The following is a 23,154-nucleotide window of genomic DNA, read 5'->3' on the forward strand; positions in this document are numbered from 1 at the left end:
ACCGATTTCTCATACACAAACAGCAGTTGACCGGCCTGGTGAAACGTTGTTGTGATGACTCGTGTAAGGAGGAAAAACGCGTACCATCACGTTTCCGAATTTGATGAAGGTCGGATTGTAGCCTATCGCGATTGCCGTTTATCGTATCGCGACATTGCTGCTCCCAGTGGTCTAGATCCTATGACTGTTAGCAGAATATGGAATCAGTGGGTTCAGGAGGGTGATAGAGAACGCCGTGCTGTATCCCAACGGCCTCGTATCACTAGCAGTCGATATGACGGGCATCTTATCCACATGGCTGTAACGGATCGTGCGGCCACGTCTCGATCCCTGAGTCAACAGATGAGGACGTTTGCAAGACAACAACCATCTGCACGAACAATTCGACGACGTTTGCAGCAGCATGGACTATCAGCTCGGAGACCATGGCTGTGGTTACTCTTGACGCTGTATCGTAGACAGGAGCGCCTGCGATGGTGTACTCAACGACGAACTTGGGTGCACTAATGGAAAAACGTCATTTTTTCGGATGAATCCAAGTTCTGTTTACAGCATCTAGATAGTCGCATCCGTGTTTGGCGACATCGCGGTGAACGCACATTGGAAGCGTGTATTCCTCATCACCCGGCGTATGATTTGGGATGCCATTGGTTACACGTCTCGGTCACCTCTTGTTCGCGTTGACGTCACTTTGAACAGTGGACGTTACATTTCAGATGTGTTACTACCCGTGGCTCTACCCTTAATTCGATCCCAGCGAAACCCTACATTTCAGCAGGATAATGCACGACTGCATGTTGTAGGTCATGTACGGGCCTTTCTGGATACCGAAAATGTTCGACTGCTGCCCTGGCCAGCACATTCTCCAGCTCCCTCATCAATTGAAAACGTCTGGTCAATGGTGGCCGAGCAACTGGCTCGTCACAGTACGCCAGTCCTACTCTTGATGAACTGTGGTAACGTGTTGAAGCTGCATAGGCAGCTGTACCTGCACACGCAATCCAAGCCCTGTTTGACTCAATGCCCAGGCGTATCATGGCCGTTATTACGGCCAGAGGTGGTTGTTCTGGGTACTGATTTCTCAGGATCTATGCACCCAAATTGCGTGAAGATGTAATCACATGTCAGTTCTAGTATAATATATTTGTCCAATGAATACCCGTTTATCATCTGCATTTCTTCTTGGTGTAGCAATATTAATGGCCAGTGGTGTAAGAGGGTTTCCGAGACGTGTGTTTCTGATAAAGATCTTTATAAACGTAGGAGCAATGCAATTTTCGGAAAAACAACCGCGTATTCACTTAATAACGAAACGGGTTGGGCGTTACAGCGCAAAAAATATATCCCAATGCCAACAAAGAATTCGTCACTGTCGAAGTGGCTAAGGATTCAATAGAGTTCACGAAATCCGTCTATGACCATATGTGTATACAGGACTTATCCAAACTCCACATGTATCACTTCCATCATAAATAAACGAAAACCCATTTTGCAAATACAGAGTTACTTTGTTTGCGTATGGACAGCTTCAGCTAACAGATAAAGGGTTGCAACTCATTTGAAGTAACAATGTGCCACCCCCTGATGTATATGACATATCTGAATATGAGGCCAATAATCGTTATGGCATAACGCCAGCAAAAAAAGTGATCGACCTAATGAAAGACAAGGCGAATGGGTCGCAGACAAGAGTTTGAAGACCTTAGATCTAAAATGTACGCATATAAGACAGTGATACGCGCCACCCAAAGGCGGGCTAACTGTGTGCGATGGGCAGTCTCAATGGTTCTGACGGTTGATGATTACTTGGGTTACTTGGCATGCCTGCTCGGTGGTGTTGCCAGCACTCCATTCCTCCTCCACAAATGGCGTGCATATTTAATATTCGATCATGGGACCATGTGGAACTAAGTGTGTTGCAACTGAAAATTGGCCTGTCTCGTTATGATGATAAGTAAGTTATTTATGAAGAAGGAATCGGAACCATTCCGCAATCACACTACCTAGTCGGATGATACAGGGAGAGAGGATGTATTTACTCGTAAAGAAACGTGTATGAAGAGTAATATGATTCGTCTGTCAAAGGATACACAGGTTTATAAACAGGGTATCAGAAACAGTCTTTATGGGTGTTGCGGAGTGGGTTAAGCTGAGAAATATTTGTCAGGACAAAATATTTGATACGTTGTGGCGTTTTCAAGTTGGTTAGCATCGAAGTTAGCCAGTCAGGCCTTCGCGAGTGCATATTCAAGTAGTCCGCCAAATATAATTACTGTCAGTTGTTCTCATAGCGTAGATAATGACACACGAGACTGCTCAGACTTTAGCACGGTTTCGATCGTTATACCGTCCTATATCCAGTTTTTGTATCGCCCTCTTGTTCCGTCTTGGGAAACGAAACGATGACACGTTTGGCGACACCATCTTTGGAGGGTCACTTGAATTTGCATGCGCAACAGCCTGATTGAGTTAATTTAATGCAAATTGACACGGAAACGGCCCAACGTAATGAATTCTTTTAACAATTATTTCTCAGCACAACATTTTCTGCAACACTCTTACAAGCTTTTCAGACTGTTTCTGCACACACTGTACTTGGATACAGGGTGTAACGGGTGTAAGTGCGGATATTTCTGTCGATGGCTGACGATGGGGTACTGATCACCGTCATATCAGTATTTACGTCATTTCCAGTCTAATAATTACAGGGAATACATGTTGTGTATCTGCAGGTTGGGTAATACCTCCAAGTACATCTGCCAAGAGATAGATATTGTGTATATTTTCCTTTGAGCAGCAGGTGAGATGTTGAGCACGTGGACTCATCCCCATCCTATCAGTATTTACGCCATTTCCAGTCTAATAATTAAGAAGACCTTTAAAGCCATAGTCTATTTCACAAAATCCGTGCTAATCCAAGTGATAAGGATGAACCTGTAACAAAAACTAATTTTGAAATGAATCGCTGGCACTACCCATGTGCAGCAGCTAAATCCTCTTGGCCCCTGTTAAGAACGCCTAACCTTCTTGCAATTTCGGTTACCTCTCACGGTGTCTCAAGAACATCCACGCCTCACTGCAAAGAAACATGCATGTGCTTTGGCGTGCTTGCACTGAAAATCTTAAACTCCTCTTCGTACTATTGAGTTAACAGATTCTGTGACTAAGCGATAAAAGTGACACTACCACTTCAAGTAAAAAAAATAATACGAAGCACCTAGCTACAACTTTCTACGCACAAATATTAACAGTCTGATTGTACTATTCTGAAAAAACTTTTCTGTTAATCTCTTAAATCTTCACTCTTGCTGCCCTCATTGCCCTCACTGTATTCCGTTCACTCACATTTGAATAATGTTTCCTTTTCATTACGGCCCTTAAACGGAAAGCTGTTAACGGTTTATTATATTAGGTGTGTAGACTGGAATAGTTGGTAACGTCTCCTTTTGATATATTTCATAAAAGTCATGCGATACCTTTAAACTTTCGTTACGCTCCCGTAATGTAGGAGAGGAACGAAGTTGGCCAACCACAATATGGAGTATACTCGTATGAGAGTTCCAGATTGCACCTCTAGGCAAGAATGGGGATAATCCAGGTTAGCAGGAGTTAAAAATTACGTCTACTATTACTAAGTCATACGAAGACAAGATAAATACATCATGCAGTCACTGCCCGGTTTATGGGTACCAGTGTCTAACACCTTATTAGCGCTTAGTGACCAGTAAATCTTACTCGTGGGACTGACAGGTTCCTAACATCTAAGACTAGGCTGGGTTTCCTAATTACTTCATATCTTTCATATCATAACACCGACTCTAACTAGCACTATGAGGACTATTGCAATACATTATTGCTCCTCTTAGGAATACTTCCGATCAGTCTAGATTCTGAAATGACATCAACCTCGGTTCTCAATCTATAGAGATTGCCATGATTCCCCTTTGTATGTCAAATGAGAAGCCGCAGAAATAAATCATGGATCCTGTTTTAGATAGGTTTTGCTGCCGATGAGTCAGGGAAGGCCACAAATAGTTCATCTGAGCCCATGCACTTTTATCGAGTATATACTTACTTTGTACCCCTGTTGACCGAATGAAATTAATTTCCATTTCTTCTACTAACATATATCACATCCATCTGCCTGCTCACCGCCCCCCCCCCCCCTCAAACGTCAACCCCCCCTTCCACACTTACCGCTGTCCTAGCTATGAAATGTTCCGCCACTATTTCGCTCCTGAATTTTTACCTACGCAGCTCCAGCTCCAGCTACTGTGAAGGAGCGATTATTGGAGTTCAATGTAACATTGATGAAGACAATATTACAGGTACAACACATGCTCAAATTAAGGACAGATGAGGAAGGAAATATGCAGATTTTGTAGAAGACGCAGTTTTAGCGTTCACCCTGTGAGACTTGCTGCGATCAAACAAAACCTACATGCATTGAAAGCTGCAACAGTGCTGCACATTTTAGCGGTTTTGACCGAGATAAACTCATAGCTGGCACAGAAACACCTAAGTGAAAAACATACAATTTAGACATTATAAAAGGCGACTTCAGATTTGTTGTAGAATCTTAGAACATATTCTGAGTTCAAACTTAGTAGGGTATCTCGAACAGAATGACCTACTAAATGCCAACCAAATCGATTCCGAGAACATCGATCATTAGAAACCCAACTCGCTCTTTTTTCACATGACACACTGAAAGTTTTGGATGAAAGCAGTCATACAGATGCAGTATCTCCCGATTTTGGAAAACATTTGACTTACTAACACACCTATGCTTATTGTCAAAAGTACGATCATACAGAGTATCAGGTGAAACTTGTGACTGGACAGAGGACCTTTTCGACAGGGAGGACGCCGCATGTTATCTTCGATGGACAGTCATCGTCACATGATGAAGTAACTTCGTCTGTGCTCCAGGTAAGTGTGTTGGGACCCTTGCTGCTCACATTATTTGTTAATGATCTTCCATACAATGGTAATATTTACCTCAGGATTCTTGCAGATGAAGCAGTTATCAATAATGAAGTACTATCTGAAGGAAGCTCCATAAATATTCAGTCAGCTATTGATACGATTGCAAAGTGGTGCAAAGATTGGCAACTTGCTTTAAATGTTCAGAAACGTATAAAACAGTGCATTTTACAAAACGAAGAAACAGTATCCTATGACTATAATATCAACGAATCGTTGTTCGAATCGGCCAACTCATACAAATACCTGAGTGTAAAACTTTGTAGGGACATGGAAAAGAATGATCAAGTAGGTTCAGTCGCGATAAAGCAGTTAGTAGAGTACAGTTTATTAGTAAAATACTGAGAATTGTAATCACACTATAAAGGATATTTCTTACGGACCACTCGTGTGACCGGTTGTAGAATACTGCTCAAGTGTGTGGGACCCGTACCAGGCAGGACTGACAGGAGATGTTGAACGTGTGCAGAGAAGGGCAGCACGAATGGTGACAGGTTTTTTATCCATGAGAATGTGTCACAGAGATACTGAAGCAACTGAATGGGCTGGCCCTTGAGGATGGACGTAAACTATGACGAAAAAGAAAGTTCAAATGTGGGTGAAACCTTATGGGACTTAACTGTTAAGGTCAACAGTCCCTAAGCTTACACACTACTTAACCTAAATTATCCTAAGGACAAACACACACACACACACCCATGCCCGAGGGAGGACTAGAACCTCCGCCGGGATCAGCCGCACAGTCCATGGCTGCAGCGCCTCAGACCGCTCGGCTAATCGCGCGCGGCTAACTATCCCGAGAAAATCCACTAACAAAGACTCAAGAACCGGCTTTAAGTGATGACTGTATGAATGTACTACAACCCCCTATCTATCGCTCACTTGGGAATCAAGAGGATAAAATTAGAATAATTACAGCACGCTCAGAGTCATCCAAACAATCATTCTTCCGGCGCTCAATTCGTGGATGGAAGGGGAAGAAACCGTAATAACTGGTAGAATGGGACGTACGCTCTGCCATGCACTTCCCGGTGGTTTGCAGAGTGCAGATGTGGATGTAGGGAAGTCACACGGAGATTTGAATCTTTGTCAGTCTAGGTACTCACAGAGTCACTTTTATGACCCTTTTATATGTAGGAGCAATGTAGTGATAACAATTTGAATCCACCAATGATTTGTTATGTAAGCTTTCCTAGCATACTCACAACTCGTTCTCAGTAGATGAAATATATTATCCAACCTCAGGTTTAAGGAGTTCTCTATATTATTTTTCCTACAATAGCGCTGTTACTCTAGCCTGAAGTTACTAGTATCCGAAATCCTTCTGTATCCGTTGATACACAGGGCGATTAAAAAACACAGATTTCTATTGTTTATTACAGCCAAACTATGAAAGACAGAAACATATTACAATTGCCACTAGATACAGGAAGGTTCAGAGTTTTGTGTTCGCACACACACAAAAACGAACACTCACCATGTGCACCACGCGTTGCTAGAGAAATATCGAAAGGGTAGTCCTTTTAAGACCATACACGAACGAACCAGTCCCTATTTGTTGAATCTACAGCAACAATTCGGTATCTCAGATCTTGAAGAGCAGGCCTTTTATGTATCCCCACAAAAAAAGAATCCCTAGTTATGATTTCTGGCGACCTGGGAGGCTAAAAGCAATGAACAAGATCTTGTTGTCCACCCCTTCCACGCCAACGTTGTGGCATGTGGTTGTTAAGATAACGCCACACGTTAAGGTGAATGTGAGGCCGGGCGCCTTCATGCTTAAAAACGAAATCACTGGAATCTTTTGCAGTAGGTCCAGGTATGGCATTTCCTCTGCAGAAAAGGAAGGTCCATAAACTTTATAGGCCGCGGTGGTCTAGCGGTTCTGGCGCTGCAGTCCGCAACCGCGGGACTGCTACGGTCGCAGGTTCGAATCCTGCCTCGGGCATGGGTGTGTGTGATGTCCTTAGGTTAGTTAGGTTTAAGTAGTTCTAAGTTCTAGGGCACTTATGACCTAGGATGTTGAGTCCCATAGTGCTCAGAGCCATTTGAACCATAAACTTTATAAACAGAAACGGTATAAAACACATTGTGTTTCCGTGCGTCTCTTTTATGTTCGACAACGACGCCAGGAATTTGTGACCGCCAAATACTTATATTATGACGGTTTACTTTACCCGATAGATGACACGCTGATTCGTCAGAAAAGATGAGCCGTTTGTAAAAATTGTCCTGTGTCATATCTTGGAGAACTGAAATGCAAAATTCGTACTTTGTATCATGGTCCCCGGTAGAGAACTGTTGCAATACCTGCAACTAATAAGGCTTCAGATGCAGGCGTCGTTCTAGAATATGTCACACTGTTGTCTGTTTTGTACGCTAGTCGTATATCTGTTTGTGCAAGACACGGTTTCTTGCTGAATCGACGGTGGAATGCACATTCCATTTGAGCAATGAATAGACTTCACGCGAATTCCAACACACAATATGATTTCTCTGCGGGTTTAGTTGCCATGTTGTATAAGCAAACAACAGAACGACTTTGTCAGTCTCTATCCAATGACGTAGGGAATATGTTTTTATCTTTCACCAGCTGACCTGAATAATAAAAAAACTGAAAATTGTTCTTTGTTTTTGAATCACCCGGTACTAACGATTTTTTGTGTCTCTTGATCAAAGTGCCAAATCATGGAGAATTTCTTTCAAACAGGCGGTAGGACAAGGCACGAGGTCCCTCTAGGCTTCCCTCTGCAGTTTCGCCGTTTTACAGGTATGTTAAGTGGTCTTTGTTTGCCATAGTTCGACTAGTTAACAACTTAAAGCTGTATTTCTGAACATGTATTACCACGAATAACATGTACATGTATTACCACAAATACACACATCAAAAAAAGTTTTGCATCGCCCGGTTTCCCAAAACTCCTGAACACAGACGTTGACTGTGCATATTGTATCACAGACACAGTCACTTTGACTGTTCAGAGATGTCACTAAACCCACCAAAAGTTGTAAACAGCCATACATGAGCAACACCTATTAGACGGAGAGGGTCCGAGTCATTCAACCAGGAAGGACGTACACGGCTCGTGTTGTCTGGGGTTAAACCATGCCTAGACGGTTAATACCGCGGTTCGATCGCGTCCGCATTGTTAATTTGTGCCAGGAAGGGCTCTCAACAAGGGAAGTGTACAGGCGTCTCGGAGTGAACCAGAGCGGTGTTGTTCGCACATGGAGGAGATATAGACAGGAAATGTAGATGACATGCCTCGCTAAGGCCGCCCAAGGGCTACTACTGTTGTGGATGACCGCTACCTACGGATTAAGGCGCGGAGGTACCCTGACAGCAACTCCACCATGTTGAATAATGATTTTCCTGCAGCCACAGGACGTCGTGTTACGACTCAAACAGCGCGCAGTAGGCTGCATGATGCACAACTCGACTCCCGACGTCCATAGCGAGGTCCGTCTTTGCAATCGCGGCACCATGCAGCGCGATACAGATGAGCCCAACAGGCATGCCGAATAAACCGCTCAGGATTGGTATCACGGTCTCTGCACCGATGAGCGTTGCATATGTCTTCAACCAGAAAATCGTCGGATTCGTGTCTGGAGGCAACCCGGTCATTCTGAACGCCTTACTGTCCAGTGAATGCTGCAAGGTGGATGTTCGCTGCTGTTGTGGCGTTATATGGGGCGGACGTACGCCGCTGGTGAACATGGAAGGCGCGGTAACGGCTGTACTACACGTGAATATCATCCTCCGACCGATAGTGCAACCATATCGGCAGAATACTGGCAAGGAATTCGTCTTCATGGTCGATGATTTGCGCCCCCATCGTGCACGTCTTATGAATGACTTCCTTCAAAATAACTACATTACTCGACTAGAGTGGCCAGCATGTTCTGCAGACATGAACCCTATCGAAAATGCCTGGGATGGAGTAAAAAAGACTGAGAGGTCTACGCCAAATCTCCGTTGAGGAGTGGAAATACATGGACCAACAGTACCTTGATGAACTTGTGGATAGTATGCCAAGAAGAACACAGGCATGCATCATTGCAAGAGGACGTGCTGCTGGGTCTTAGAGGTACCGGTGTGTACAGCAATCTGGACCACATCCTCTCAATGTGTCCCTGTCTGGTGGTACATCACGCAATGTGTGGTTGTCATGAGCAATAAAAAGGGAGGAAATGATGTTTATGTTGATCTCTATTCCAATGTTCCGTACAGGTTCCAGAACACTCGGAACCGAGGTGATGCAAAACTTTTTTTGATGTGTGTAAAACTCAGGACCGCAGTACGAACGACACTTGGGACAAGAACTTTATTTCGAGCACTTAGGAACAGTCCGTTTTCCTGGTATGGCACTTAGGAACTTTCAATAAAATATTTATCTTCTAATATATTTCCTTATTTATCTTTTTGCAGTGAAGCAGCGTGCAGCGTAATTCTGTGGTACTAGAATACTGTCTCAATTGTTTAAATATAGGTTATCACGTATGTAAACCTATCTGTTATGGAATGAGACTTTTCATTTGCACATTTTCGATGAATAACCACCTGTTGTAGAATCTATCGGTAAATTGAATCACTAGAAGCTTCTTTCATAAGTTCACAATTGGAAGTTCACCAATATTTAATTGTGTCCTAAGATCCTACCGCTGATAATCAAGTCTCTTACTTTGTCCTGTCTTTACAAGCAGGTGGGTAGTAGGGACATATGCAGAGCTTAATAGTTTTTATCTTGTCAGAAAGTAAAAGATCATACGCTACAGATGAAGTGATGAAATGTTGCATTACACACAGTTAAATATGGCGCACAACAGTTATTAAACCATAAACTATGAAACGTCCCCTTAGAAAAATTATAAATGACTGAGCTTAAACTGGCACACAATATTTTTAGCCCAACGCAATCTGACTTTCAATAATCCCTACAAAAGAATGGCCCTGACTAACAATAACCTATACCTTTCATGAATCACTTACCTCACAAAAATCTTCGTTACTCGAACTACTGCAACACAGCGAGCGTCACTACTGCCAGATAAATAAAAGATTCTAACTACCGAAGTCACTAACTACTGACAGGCATAGTTAGCAAATGAAAGACTTTGATAGAGAAGGAACAATGTATTTACCTTAATAGTGTTCAAAAATCATAATATATATATATATATATATATATATATATGCAGTACTGATTTATATCTACACCGTAGAGAATCCCGGTTTTATTACCGTGGTTCCAACGTTGCTGAATATCAGTTCATGACATCCAGTCTTACAAATTTACTGTCTCTGATGGACACACGTCCAGATCATCCGCTCTCAAAACTCCGCCATCTCTCTCCCCACATCCACCACTGCTGGCGGCTCACCTCCAACTGCGCAACGCTACGCGCTGTTAACAGCCAACTGCCCAACACTACAATAGCAAATTCCAACAATGCAAACCAGCCACAGACTGCACACAGCAAAGTCAGTGCTTTTCATATAGCGCGCTACATGGCGTTACCAACATAAAAACCTAAATAGCCTACTTACAAAACATTCCAACGGGTAAACCGAAACCACACATTGTAACATATACGGCTTTTCCCTGTAAGGTATACCACTTAGTATTGATGAAGTAAATCAAAATTTTAGCGCTAACGTATCGCGAGGCTGAACTGAAAAAAGACAGAGCCAACATTAGCACTGTATGCAGCCAATAATAAGTCTGAGCAAAAACCTATAATAGTTTGCCTTTTACGGACAAGGTCTTTATTACCTTTCGTTTATATGGTTCAAATGGCTCTGAGCACTGTGGGACTTAAGATCTATGGCCATCAGTCCCCTAGAACTGAGAACTACTTAAACCTAACTAACGTAAGGACAGCACACAACACCCAGCCATCACGTTTCGCTTATAAGCTAGTTGCTATGAGCTGCAGCTAACGAAATATGCAGTACTGATTTATATCTACACAGTAGAGAATCCCGGTTTTATTACCGTGGTTCCAAAGTTGCTGAATATTTTAACAATTTTTTAACTAGCGACGCCTACTCATTAATATTGCTGTCAACTAATATACAAAAACGAAGCGATCAAAATTATACTAACAGCTCCTTGAAATTTACGGTAGTCTGGCTATAACTGTCACTAAAGGTTTGGATCAGCTGAAATCTTAAATTCTCAGTATCATTTAAACTAATTAATTTCTGGTTAATGCAAATATATTACTGAAAAAGGAAAAGGAGCTCTTTAATTTGAAAGTGGTATTTCCTTCTGAATTTTCCTATTAGGTCATAAGACTTCCCTTATGACAAGACGTACGAATTTTTATAACTTCAGTAACTATGATGGCCGTCATTTCTGACGAAGCTATATAGCTCATTACCACTAGAACCATAAACTGAATGACCAAAGTAAATAAGTTTTGTGGGGGGAGGAGGTTCTTTTCTACAATCTTAATAATTCGCTTGATATGAGATGAACTAGGAATTTTAACATCTGAGTATTGAAAAGAAAGCAAATGTTTGTATAGACTTTAATACATAAGATAGGGGTGTATACAAAGTAGGATAGTGGGCGTCAACCTGCTTTGTCACAACGTGTGGCATGTATAAAAAGAAAGACATTGTTTTTCCATTCTCCTTACAAATGTCGGATTTGGCACTTATGAAATTTTCCTGTTCCACTCTTCATGTTGCTCAAACAGAAGCTAATGTTTAAGCCACTCGCACGTTGCACTGGCAACAGATCCTGACCCCAAAAACTTGTTGAAAAGCACTGCTTGCATGTTTTGAATGCTAACATGGACCACAGAAATTGTTAACGTGAAATATGTTTGGCTTCGGTAGCTGGCGTCGCGTTCGCTACGGTCGGCCGCTCTGACATTGCATGTTTTGTCTCTCCGCGAGCGCATTACTCTATTAAATTATTCGCGCCGTGCTTTGTATCCACTGAACTCGCAGACTCGGGTTAGCATGCCGCCGCACCTGAACACAATAACGTTTCTGTACATATCAAGAATATTTCCCAGCGCTACCCTTATTCAGCTGTGGGTTATTATACTGTGCTACTGTGGAAGGGGGACATGGATATCAACATTGGCCACTACGTGGCAGTCACATGTTAAGTACTGCTCTTACGTCTAATGAAAATTCAAGCTGTTCCTGACAAATTTAGCATTGCCACTACCATTTCATTTGTTTATTTCTTTTTATCAGGTATCATTTACGCTCTCTCCTTCTGGAAACACAAGTGCAGTATTTCTTTTTGTTCTTTAATTTTTCGCTTCCAACTGGTTACACGTGGTCCACCACAAATTCATCTCCCGTGTTAAACTTTCCACCTCAGTGTATCACTTCCATCCTCCGTCCTCAATTATATTCTGGATATATCACAGTCTCTGCCTCTCCCTACAGTTCTTACACTCTACAGCTCCCTCATGAACCACTGAAGTTATTGCTTGACATCTTGACAATTCCCTCTCATCCTACCTTATTGTCAATGTTTCTCTCAACTTCCTGTCTTCGCCGATTTTATCAGTCCACACAATTTTCAAAACCCTTCCATACTACCACATCTCAGACGCTTCTATTTTCTTCTTTTACCGTTTTCCCACATTCCATTTTTCAGTTCCATACAAGATGTTCTCCGAAACTACATTTTCCGAAATTTCTTGCTTTAATTATGGCCAACGGTGGGTTCTAGAAGACTTCTCTTGGCCAGAAATGCTCTCTTTGCCGGTGCAAGTCTGCTTCTTATGTCCTCTTTGATTCATGCGTGATGTGTCACTTCACTTTCACCGTAGCAGAATTAATTCGTCTACTTTGTGATCCGCAGTGCTGTTATTACGATGCTCGCTGCTTTCATTTCTGCTACACCTCGTTACTTTCGCCTTTATTCTATTCACTCGCCTCTACCTTGTGACATGAGACTGTTCATTCCCTTGAACAGATTCTGCAGTTTTTCCTCACTTTCACTGAGGACAACAATGCCATTACCGATTCTTATAACTGACATCATATCATCCACAATTATGATTCCACTCGTGAAACTGTCTTTTATATCCGACATTGCTTCTTCAATGTATAGTTTGAACACTAGGTGGAGACGACTTTACTCATATCTATACCTTCTTTTCTTTATGGCCGTTGTACGTATTGTATATCATCTATCTTTCCCAATAAATTACATGTGTTTCCCTGACGAATTCTAAGATCTTGTACTGTTTCACAATGTGGATCGTTTCTTCTAGGTCGACAAATCCAATAAACGTAAATTAAACACACCTTGATTTTTCTTAACTATCCCATAACTCCCTCTGAGATACCTTTACACTTCTTCAAGACTGACCTGTTGTCGTCTAATAGGGGAACTCAAAATTTCTTTACCATTTTTCAGTATTCTATTGTTGTCAACAACTTAGTTGCATGTGCTACTAAGCTGACTGTGATAGTTTATGCACTTACCCATCATTTAAATCTTCAGGGTTATGTGGATGTTATTTTGCAAGAGTCTGGTTGAATGCCTGCGGACACAGAATCGCTGAACCGGCTACATGTTCCCCCAAATATTTTAGAAATTCCCCAATGAATTTAGAAAATCTGTTTTACGATGGTGATATGTACGGTACACATTATTCAACATCGTAACTCCAAGACACTTTAAGTATGTTTTGGCACTTACACTGTTTTGTATCACAATATTCTAGCAAATTTTTTGTTTTGTTTTTATGCTTCTTCCGAAAAATTGTTTACGTTGTTTATAGTGTTTTGACAATCATTTTCTTGTATGTTGCATACTAGTAGTGGTGCAATAATTTTTCATTACTGATGATACGATCTGACGTTTACATTTCATTTATAGTCCTTAACAGCAGTTAAGTTTGAATTTCCTTAAGTGATTTTTATTTTACAGAACGCTCTCTTCTTGCGTGTTTATTTCTTAACCTGCAAAATGTGATATCAATACCTGTAGGATTGGCGTAACTAGTAACTAGTAGCCGGCACATATTCGAGTTTCCACCATTTCTCCCGTTGCACAGAAGGCTGATGGCGCAACGCACGTTTGATCTGCCTCTCACTATGACCATTCTGATGAAGGGTGACTTCGAGATGTGATAGCTCAGCTGCCAAACTTTCAGGGTCTGAGATGATGTGAGCCCTGTGAACCAAGGTGCGAAGTACTCCTTCACGCTGAGCTGGATGGTGACAACTATCAGCTCGCAGTGTGGGTAGGCTTCCTACAAAGAGAATGTCCCAACGTACCATCAGTCTTCCTTTTGACCAACACATCAAGGAAGGGAAGGCATCCATTCTTTTCCCCCTCCATAGCGAACTGAATATTCGGGTGGATTGAATTCAGATGTTCCAAAATCCGGTTTAAATTCTCACTACCATGAGGCCAAACAACAAAAGTATCGTCTACATATCTGAAAAAATACGCAGGTTTCAACGTCGCTGACTCCAATGCACGTTCCTCAAAGTCCTCCATAAGCAAATTGGCCACAATAGGTGACAACGGGCTTCCCATTGCAACTCCATCAGTCTGTTCGTAGTAATGACCATTGAATAAAAAGTAAGTGGAAGTCAGCACATGTCGAAACAAATTTGTTAACTCGACACCAAGCGTAACCTCAATTAGCTGCAACTAATCAGAGAGAGGACGCAAGTGAAAAGAGAAACCACATCAAAATTGACTAAAATATCAGATTTCTTACGTCGATTGCAGGGATTGCGTTTGAATGACTGTGATATTTTAGTCAGTTTTAATGTGGTTTCTCTTTTCACTTGCGTTCCTCTCTCTGATTCGTTGCAGCTAATTGAGGTTACGCTTGGTGTCGAGTTAACAAATTTGTTTCGACACATGCTGACTTCCACTTACTCTTTATTCAATGGTCAGTACTACGAACAGACTGATGGAGATGCAATGGGAAGCCCGTTGTTACCTATTGTAGCCAATTTGCTTATGGAGGACTTTGAGGAACGTCCATTGGAGTCAGCAACCTTGAAACCTGCGTGTTTTTTCAGATATGTAGAAGATACTTTTGTTGTTTGGCCTCATGGTAGTGAGAATTTAAACCGGTTCTCGGAACATCTGAATTCAATCCACCCGAATATTCAGTTCACTATGGAGGAGGAAAAGAATGGATGCCTTCCCTTCCTTGATGTGTTGGTCAAAAGGACGACTGATGGTACGTTGGGACATTCTGTTTATAGGAAGCCTACCCACACTGGGTTGTATCTGCGAGCTGGTAGTTGTCACCATCCAGCTCGGCGTGAAGGAGTACTTCGCACCTTGGTTCACAGGGCCCACGTTATCTCAGCCCTTGAAAGTTTGGCAACTGGGCTATCACATCTCGAAGTCACCTTTCGTCAGAATGGTTATAGTGAGAGGCAGATCAAACATGCATTGCGCCATCAGGCTTCTGTGCAACGGGTGAGTGACGATAGCAACGAAGTGGCACCTAAGTCTACGGCCTTTTTGCCTTACGCAGGAAGCATTTCCAACAGCATTGGCCGTAATTTGCGGAAATATGATGTGAAATGTGTTTTTCGACCACTTTCTAGGATTAAGGCCCTGTTGGCGTCCGTAAAAGATGATCTTGGTTTGCGTAAGGCTGGGGTCTACCGTATTCCTTGCAGTTGTGGCATGTCATATATTGGTCAGATAATCAGGACTGAGGAAGACCGGTGTACTGAACATAAACGTCACACACGCTTACAACAGCCAAGCAAATCCGCTACTGCAGAGCATTGCCTTGACACTGGTCATCCCACGGAATACAACAACACGGAGATTCTGGCTTGCACGTCCAGCTATTGGGGTAGTGTTATTAAGGAAGCTGTTGAAATCAGACTATCAAGCAACCTTATTAACAGAGATGGTGGATTTTGTTTAAATGCTGCTTGGAATCCGGCTCTGTCTCTCATCAAAAAACAGAGGGACAGAATTAGTGCTACCTCACCTGTTGATTAAATAGTAACTATCGATATTTCTGATGTTGGTTATCTTTGTTTGTGTTGACACTTGTTCTGTGTGTGGTGTCCTCCTTGTTTCTCCTCTGTGAACCAAGGTATTAAATTTGCTAGCACGTATCTTCTTCCTTGCATTTGGGCCTTGAGAATGGCAGGGTGAGCTCCTGTCGAAATATCGGCGGTGTTCGACGACGTCACCCGGCAGCAAACCCGTAAGTTATTTGAACAAGTCGACCATTGTAACTAGCGGGCAAAAAGAGATGACATATATGTGGTCTGCATCCACACAACGGTCACAGGCCTTTTGTATACCTCGTTGTGGAATGTTGAACAAATTGTTCAGGTGCAAAAATAAAATAACTTTTTACAGATTTCAAAATTTGTGGTTTAGCTTGTTATTACTTGTTTAGTTTGTGTTACTACCGCTGTTATAACCGGCAGAGATTGTATCATTCACTGACTTTACTCCAAAATTTTACCTCTCCTCAAAAATTCAAGTTTTCAAATTTTTTTATGTAACAGCTCAGTTTATCTTCTTATTTTTATAGATTTATTCCTTAATAGCTGTTACTCGCAGGATCGAAATAGGCTTGCCACTTTCCTGCTCAATTTCTATGTTAGCTGCATTCTTCTGCACACTATAAAAAGACCTGGATAAAGAAACAAAGCGCAAGGTGAAACTGAATTGAAACAGACACCTTAGCTGCTGTCATTGTCCATTGGGCGATATATGGCTATAGAGAACGAAACGGACTGGTCGACCAAGATCGTTCTGCGTTTGGTTGCTGATATCGTAAACGTCCGGTAAACAAGTAACTGTTAGTCAGTTTGCTGTTCTGGTCTCGGTAGAAATACTGTGGTAATGAAAACGGAGTTGGTGGTTCATTTGCCCAGAAATGAAAATGTGTAACTTACATGTCGGACAAACAACATGTGGGTAGGAGGAAGATAGCTATGAAAAAACTTTGGGTCGCAGATGATCGACGAAGGACTGAAGTATAAAGCGGTTCAGGAAAGGAAAGTACTACAGCAAAGCATGTCACTCAGACATGAAATCAACACGATTTTCATACAATACTCTTAAAATGAAATTACAGCTGGAAAATTATAACGATCGAAAAGAAAACTGTCCTCGTACAGGCAGTTTAGAAGCAAAGGTTTCTGATAAAATGAGCGCAAATTGAATTCTGTTTAAGTACAGGCAGCAAAAATTTTTTGATAGGTCAGATAAAACTGTGTGGAGAAGTTCCTGCGACCTTCCAGAATATTACAGATGTTGTCCTTCAGTGCTTCGATGGTTCTGCGCCTTTAATTAGCAATCACTGCACTTCATATCAATCGACTATTTCTGCGGGAGAGAGCAAAGAGTGAAGAGGTAGGTTTAATTAGAGCCGCTAATTGCCTAGTATATTTGAACTGTTTCTTCTCTTCTTGTTCTCAAAAAAGAAGAAGACCGTGAACTCGCCCGTAGCTATAGAAGCGATGGCACTGTCACACGTACTAAAACACTATTATTACAGAGCAAAGGCGAAAACTTTGAGAATACAAGCGATATGTGTAAATTGTATCGTACAAATCAGCAACAGGGGAGTGTTTTTCGGCGTACATTTCTAAAAATAGATACAAAAATCACGTCAAGATATCGAGGGGCGCAGTGCATCCTACAGGACAATGTTATATATCTGTAATATTATAATATAGCTTATAAATGAGGCACTGTGGACCATAAGAACCCACAGCAGCGATGCAAAGTTTGGAGAAAACGGATGTTTGTGAAAATTAAATACGGAAGCAAATCACCAGTAAAAAATTATGCAATCTTTTCTTATTATGAAATTGTGGTTAGTGTGTAGGAAATCATTGCTAGCGATGATCCACAATATTTTCATATGTATCTTAGTGTCAACAGTGTCTTTTCGACTCTTCTGTAGTTTGTAATTAAAGTGTAACTACTATCAGAACGTAAATAATAGCTACTAAATGTATCGCACTCACAATTACGAAGTATCACAGCAGTTGACGTTCCTCGTTATCCTCATTTTCATTAAGCACATTCTCTGCCTTGAGTTTCAGACAAAACTCTCTTTTCACTTCAGGCATGAAATCCAGTAGTTTTGTTAGGTCTATGTATTCTAAGTTTGATCGTGCACTTTCTTAGGACTTTGTCTTTCATAGTTGATATTTGTCTTCCACTGACGTATTTGGGCACTTGATTTTGCAGGGCATCTACGAATTGTGGTGAAATGAGAAATGGTGCTCTCTCACGTGACTTGAATAAAATGGTGGCTTTCCATAAATTGAATGAAGAATATAATACTTTCAACCACGATTCACGGCAACCGGTTGAAAACTTCGTCAATGTAAAATTTCTGATATGTACATTGCTATCACAAACGTCAGCTTCTGGTTTGGCAGTGAGGTCGATAACACTCTTCAAGGTTCTGAAATCCTCATCGTCCATTTTACAGACTGGAATCTGAAATCATGGAACGTAAAGTTATGGTGGTGCATTTCTTCATGAGCTTCTAATTTCTATGAAGAAATCAGCGTCAGTGTAACTATATAGTGACGTTCCTACAGCAACGATAATTCATGCTTCGGGCCCATAAGGAAGTAATTATTAGAGAAATCGGGTAGACAGCTTTTCTCAGTTGTTCTTAGGCCTTATACAGGGTGAGTCAACTAACATTACCGCTGGATATATTTCGTAAACCACATAAAATACTGACGAATCCTGCTACGGTCGCAGGTTCGAATCCTGCCTCGGGCATGGGTGTGTGTGATGTCCTTAGGTTAGTTACGTTTAAGTAGTTCTAAGTTCTAGGGGACTTATGACCTAAGATGTTGAGTCCAATAGTGCTCAGAGCCATTTACTGACGAATCGATTCCACAGACCGAACGTGATGAGAGGGGCTAGTGTAATTGGTTAATACAAACCATAAAAAAATGCGCGGAAGTATGTTTTTTAACACAAACCTACGTTTTTTTAAACGGAACCCCGTTAGTTTTGTTAGCATATCTGAACATATACACAAATACGTAATCAGTGCCGTTTGTTGCATTGTTAAATGATAATTACATCCGGAGATATTGTAACCTAAAGTTGACGCTTGAGTACCACTGCTCCGCTGTTCGATCGTGTGTATCGGAGAGCACCGAACTGCGTAGGGATCCAAAGGGAACGGTGATGGACCTTAGGTACAGAAGAGACTGGAACAGCACATTACGTCCACATGCTAACACATTTTTATTGGTCTTTTTCACTGACGCGCATGTACAGGGTGTTTCAAAAATGACCGGTATATTTGAAACGGCTATAAAAACTAAACGAGCAGCGATAGAAATACACCGTTTGTTGCAATATGCTTGGGACAACAGTACATTTGCAGGCAGACAAACTTTCGAAATTACAGTAGTTACAATTTTCAACAACAGATGGCGCTGCGGTATGGGAAACTCTATAGTACGATATTTTCCACATATCCACCATGCGTAGCAATAATATGGCGTAGTCTCTGAATGAAATTACCCGAAACCTTTGACAACGTGTCTGGCGGAATGGCTTCACATGCAGATGTGATGTACTGCTTCAGCTGTTCAATTGTTTCTGGATTCTGGCGGTACACCTGGTCTTTCAAGTGTCCCAACAGAAAGAAGTCACAGGGGTTCATGTCTGGCGAATAGGGAGGCCAATCCACGCCGCCTCCTGTATGTTTCGGATAGCCCAAAGCAATCACACGATCATCGAAATATTCATTCAGGAAATTAAAGACGTCGGCCGTGCGATGTGGCCGGGCACCATCTTGCATAAACCACGAGGTGTTCGCAGTGTCGTCTAAGGCAGTTTGTACCGCCACAAATTCACGAAGAATGTCCAGATAGCGTGATGCAGTAATCGTTTCGGATCTGAAAAATGGGCCAATGATTCCTTTGGAAGAAATGGCGGCCCAGACCAGTACTTTTTGAGGATGCAGGGACGATGGGACTGCAACATGGGGCATTTCGGTTCCCCATATGCGCCAGTTCTGTTTATTGACGAAGCCGTCCAGGTAGAAATAAGCTTCGTCAGTAAACCAAATGCTGCCCACATGCATATCGCCGTCATCAATCCTGTGTACTATATCGTTAGCGAATGTCTCTCGTGCAGCAATGGTAGCGGCGCTGAGGGGTTGCCGCGTTTGAATTTTGTATGGATAGAGGTGTAAACTCTGGCGCATGAGACGATACGTGGACGTTGGCGTCATTTGGACCGCAGCTGCAACACGGCGAACGGAAACCCGAGGCCGCTGTTGGATCACCTGCTGCACTAGCTGCGCGTTGCCCTCTGTGGTTGCCGTACGCAGTCGCCCTACCTTTCGAGCACGTTCATCTGTCACGTTCCCAGTCCGTTGAAATTTTTCAAACAGATCCTTTATTGTATCGCTTTTCGGTCCTTTGGTTACATTAAACCTCAGTTGAAAACTTCGTCTTGTTGCAACAACACTGTGTTCTAGGCGGTGGAATTCCCACATCAGAAAAATCCTCTGTTCTAAGGAATAAACCATGTTGTCTACAGCACACTTGCACGTTGTGAACAGCACACGCTTACAGCAGAAAGACGACGTACAGAATGGCGCACCCACAGACTGCGTTGTCTTCTATATCTTTCACATCACTTGCAGCGCCATCTGTTGTTGAAAATTGTAACTACTGTAATTTCGAAAGTTTGTCCGCCTGAAAATGTACTGTTGTCCCAAGCATATTGCAACAAACGGTGTATTTCTATCGCTGCTCGTTTAGTTTTTATTGCCGTTTCAAATATACCGGTAATTTTTGAAACACCCTGTACATTACCTGTATACAGCGTATCGGCATGGCAGTGATAAATCTGGTTCGCCATAAGATCAACTTGCACCCACACTACAATCTCAAAATCGACGATTGTGTGCATTAAGCCCAGAGACTGCAGCATTTATTCATGCTTTCGACATCTACTGATCTTATTGTGATCTAGGTTGATATGTATTGTAGGTCCACATTCACGAAAAGCTGTCTCACCAATATCTCTGATATTCACTTCAAAGTGGGCTCGAAGACGGTGTGATCTAGGCCCTCGTGTTTCTCAGCATCTGAAATATACACTTATTTTCAGAAAAAAAACAGACCACCTTGAAGGACTAGAGATAGGACGTTCATATTCACAGAATTTAACATCACTATGTTCTCCAGAATGCATTAGTATTTGAAATTCTTACTCATGAGAGACGTACATTAGTATGTTCTGCAAAAGTAATTAACAGTTTAATCATTTCAGCCCGCGGATTCAAGATCAACATCGATATCGTAGGGCAACACCTCCTACAGGTAAAATTTGCTTGCGGCTGTCGCTGTCGCTGTAAACCGAAGGTAATGAATCAGTGTGTCCTGAGCAGAAGTACAGGACGTCTCGCAGACGTATGCGCAAACCGTACCGTCAGATCATCCATCCGGGAAATTGCTGTTCGTGTGGTATGAAGTGTTTGGCAGTGCAACGGCTGTGTACCAAATGCTTCACGGAAAGCCGCAGAACACTGCGAGATGGGACAGATCCCACCACCCAGATCACACCTCCGATAAGATCAGCACCTCATTGCAGGACAGATATGCATCCTCCTCGGCTCTGGAGTAACACTGGAACAAAGTAGCACCTCAGCGACAATCCGCCGTCGTTTATTATGGCATGTGTTACATGCGCGTCGTCCACTTCTCCGCCTACCTTTGACGAATGTGCAGATACATGCTAGATGGCAACGGTATATGGAACGACGTCAATGGGGACAGGAATAGCATGAGGTAGTTTTTTCGGACGAATCCGGATTCTGTTTAATTGAAAATGATGGCTAAATTTTAGTTTCCCACAGACAGGAAGAGCGGCATCACACAAACTGCATTCGCACAAGATATTGTTCCAACTTAAGCCGTAAGGTCTGGAGTCCTATTTGGTACAACCACAAATGACAGTTGCTGCGTATCCAGGGCACTGTGACCAGTGTGACCTTCGTGAACGGCATCCTGCGACCTGTGGCCATACCCTTTCTTCACAACACCCCAGACGCCACTTTTCAGCAAGACAGTGCACGATTATAAGTTGTTAGACGGACACGTGCCTTCTTGGTGTCATAGGATGGCAGCCTGTCGCCTGTCCCGCCAGAGTACCACTCTTGTCGTCAATCGAAAATGTGTGGGATATTGTGAAACGATGGGTGCAAGGCTGTGACCCAGTGCCCACCACCACAGATGAACTTTGGAACCAGGTGAATGCAGCGTGGATGGCTATACAACAGGACGCCATTTACGACTTATACCCGTCGACGCCATCACTCATGGAACAACTTATCTGGGACCATGGTGGACCCCGTGCCTACTATGTAACAAGGACACAAACTGAATAGAGGTTACTGAACTCATTTCTGCAAACATACTAATCTACATGTTCTGTGAATATGAACGTCCTATCTCTAGTCGTTCAAGGTGTTCTGTTTTTTTCTGAACAGAACTGTACATTTTCTCAAATTAAAGAAAATAATCTAACAAAGTGTATGATTACTCAAGTAATCACATTGGAGCATCTGCTTCACGAAGACAGTCACCATCAACGTTGTTACTGTAAACTATTCTCAGCTCGTGGTGTAATGGTGCCGGCACGGTAGCTCAGAGTATTCGGTATGGGAACTGTCCACCCTCTGACAGTGACTGAACTTTTCATAGACTGAAATTTTGAGAGATGTCATGCGACATTCGCACACAACTGCTGAAAAGAAACGACGAACGATCTACGCTGCCTCTTAGATCGTGAGTTCCCGGGTTGCATTCGCTACAGGGTCGGAGAGTGCCTTCACTAGGAGCGTCGTCGTTTGTTTTGTCCTAATAATATCAAATCAGTTTAATTGACGCACAAGGCTTCTAAGTGGTGTCAAGAAGAAGAGCTGCTCCAGGCGGGTTCTCGACTGCATTACGACCATTTCATGTCATTTCTGAATACTTGCCTCCGATCTTCGGCTGACGGTCCTCTTGGCTTGACACGGTTTTTGAATGCCAAGACTAATACAGAATTGTTAAGCCTTTCGTGGCCACTTGTTGTCAACCTGCCTGTTGGCTTATATCTCGGGTTCTTCGGCCAATGTTCGTTTAATGATTTACCTGACATTTCGCCAGCACGCTTTTCTGGCATTTCGAAG

Source organism: Schistocerca cancellata, chromosome 5, assembly GCF_023864275.1.
Source record: "Schistocerca cancellata isolate TAMUIC-IGC-003103 chromosome 5, iqSchCanc2.1, whole genome shotgun sequence".
Classification (NCBI taxonomy): domain Eukaryota; kingdom Metazoa; phylum Arthropoda; class Insecta; order Orthoptera; family Acrididae; genus Schistocerca; species Schistocerca cancellata.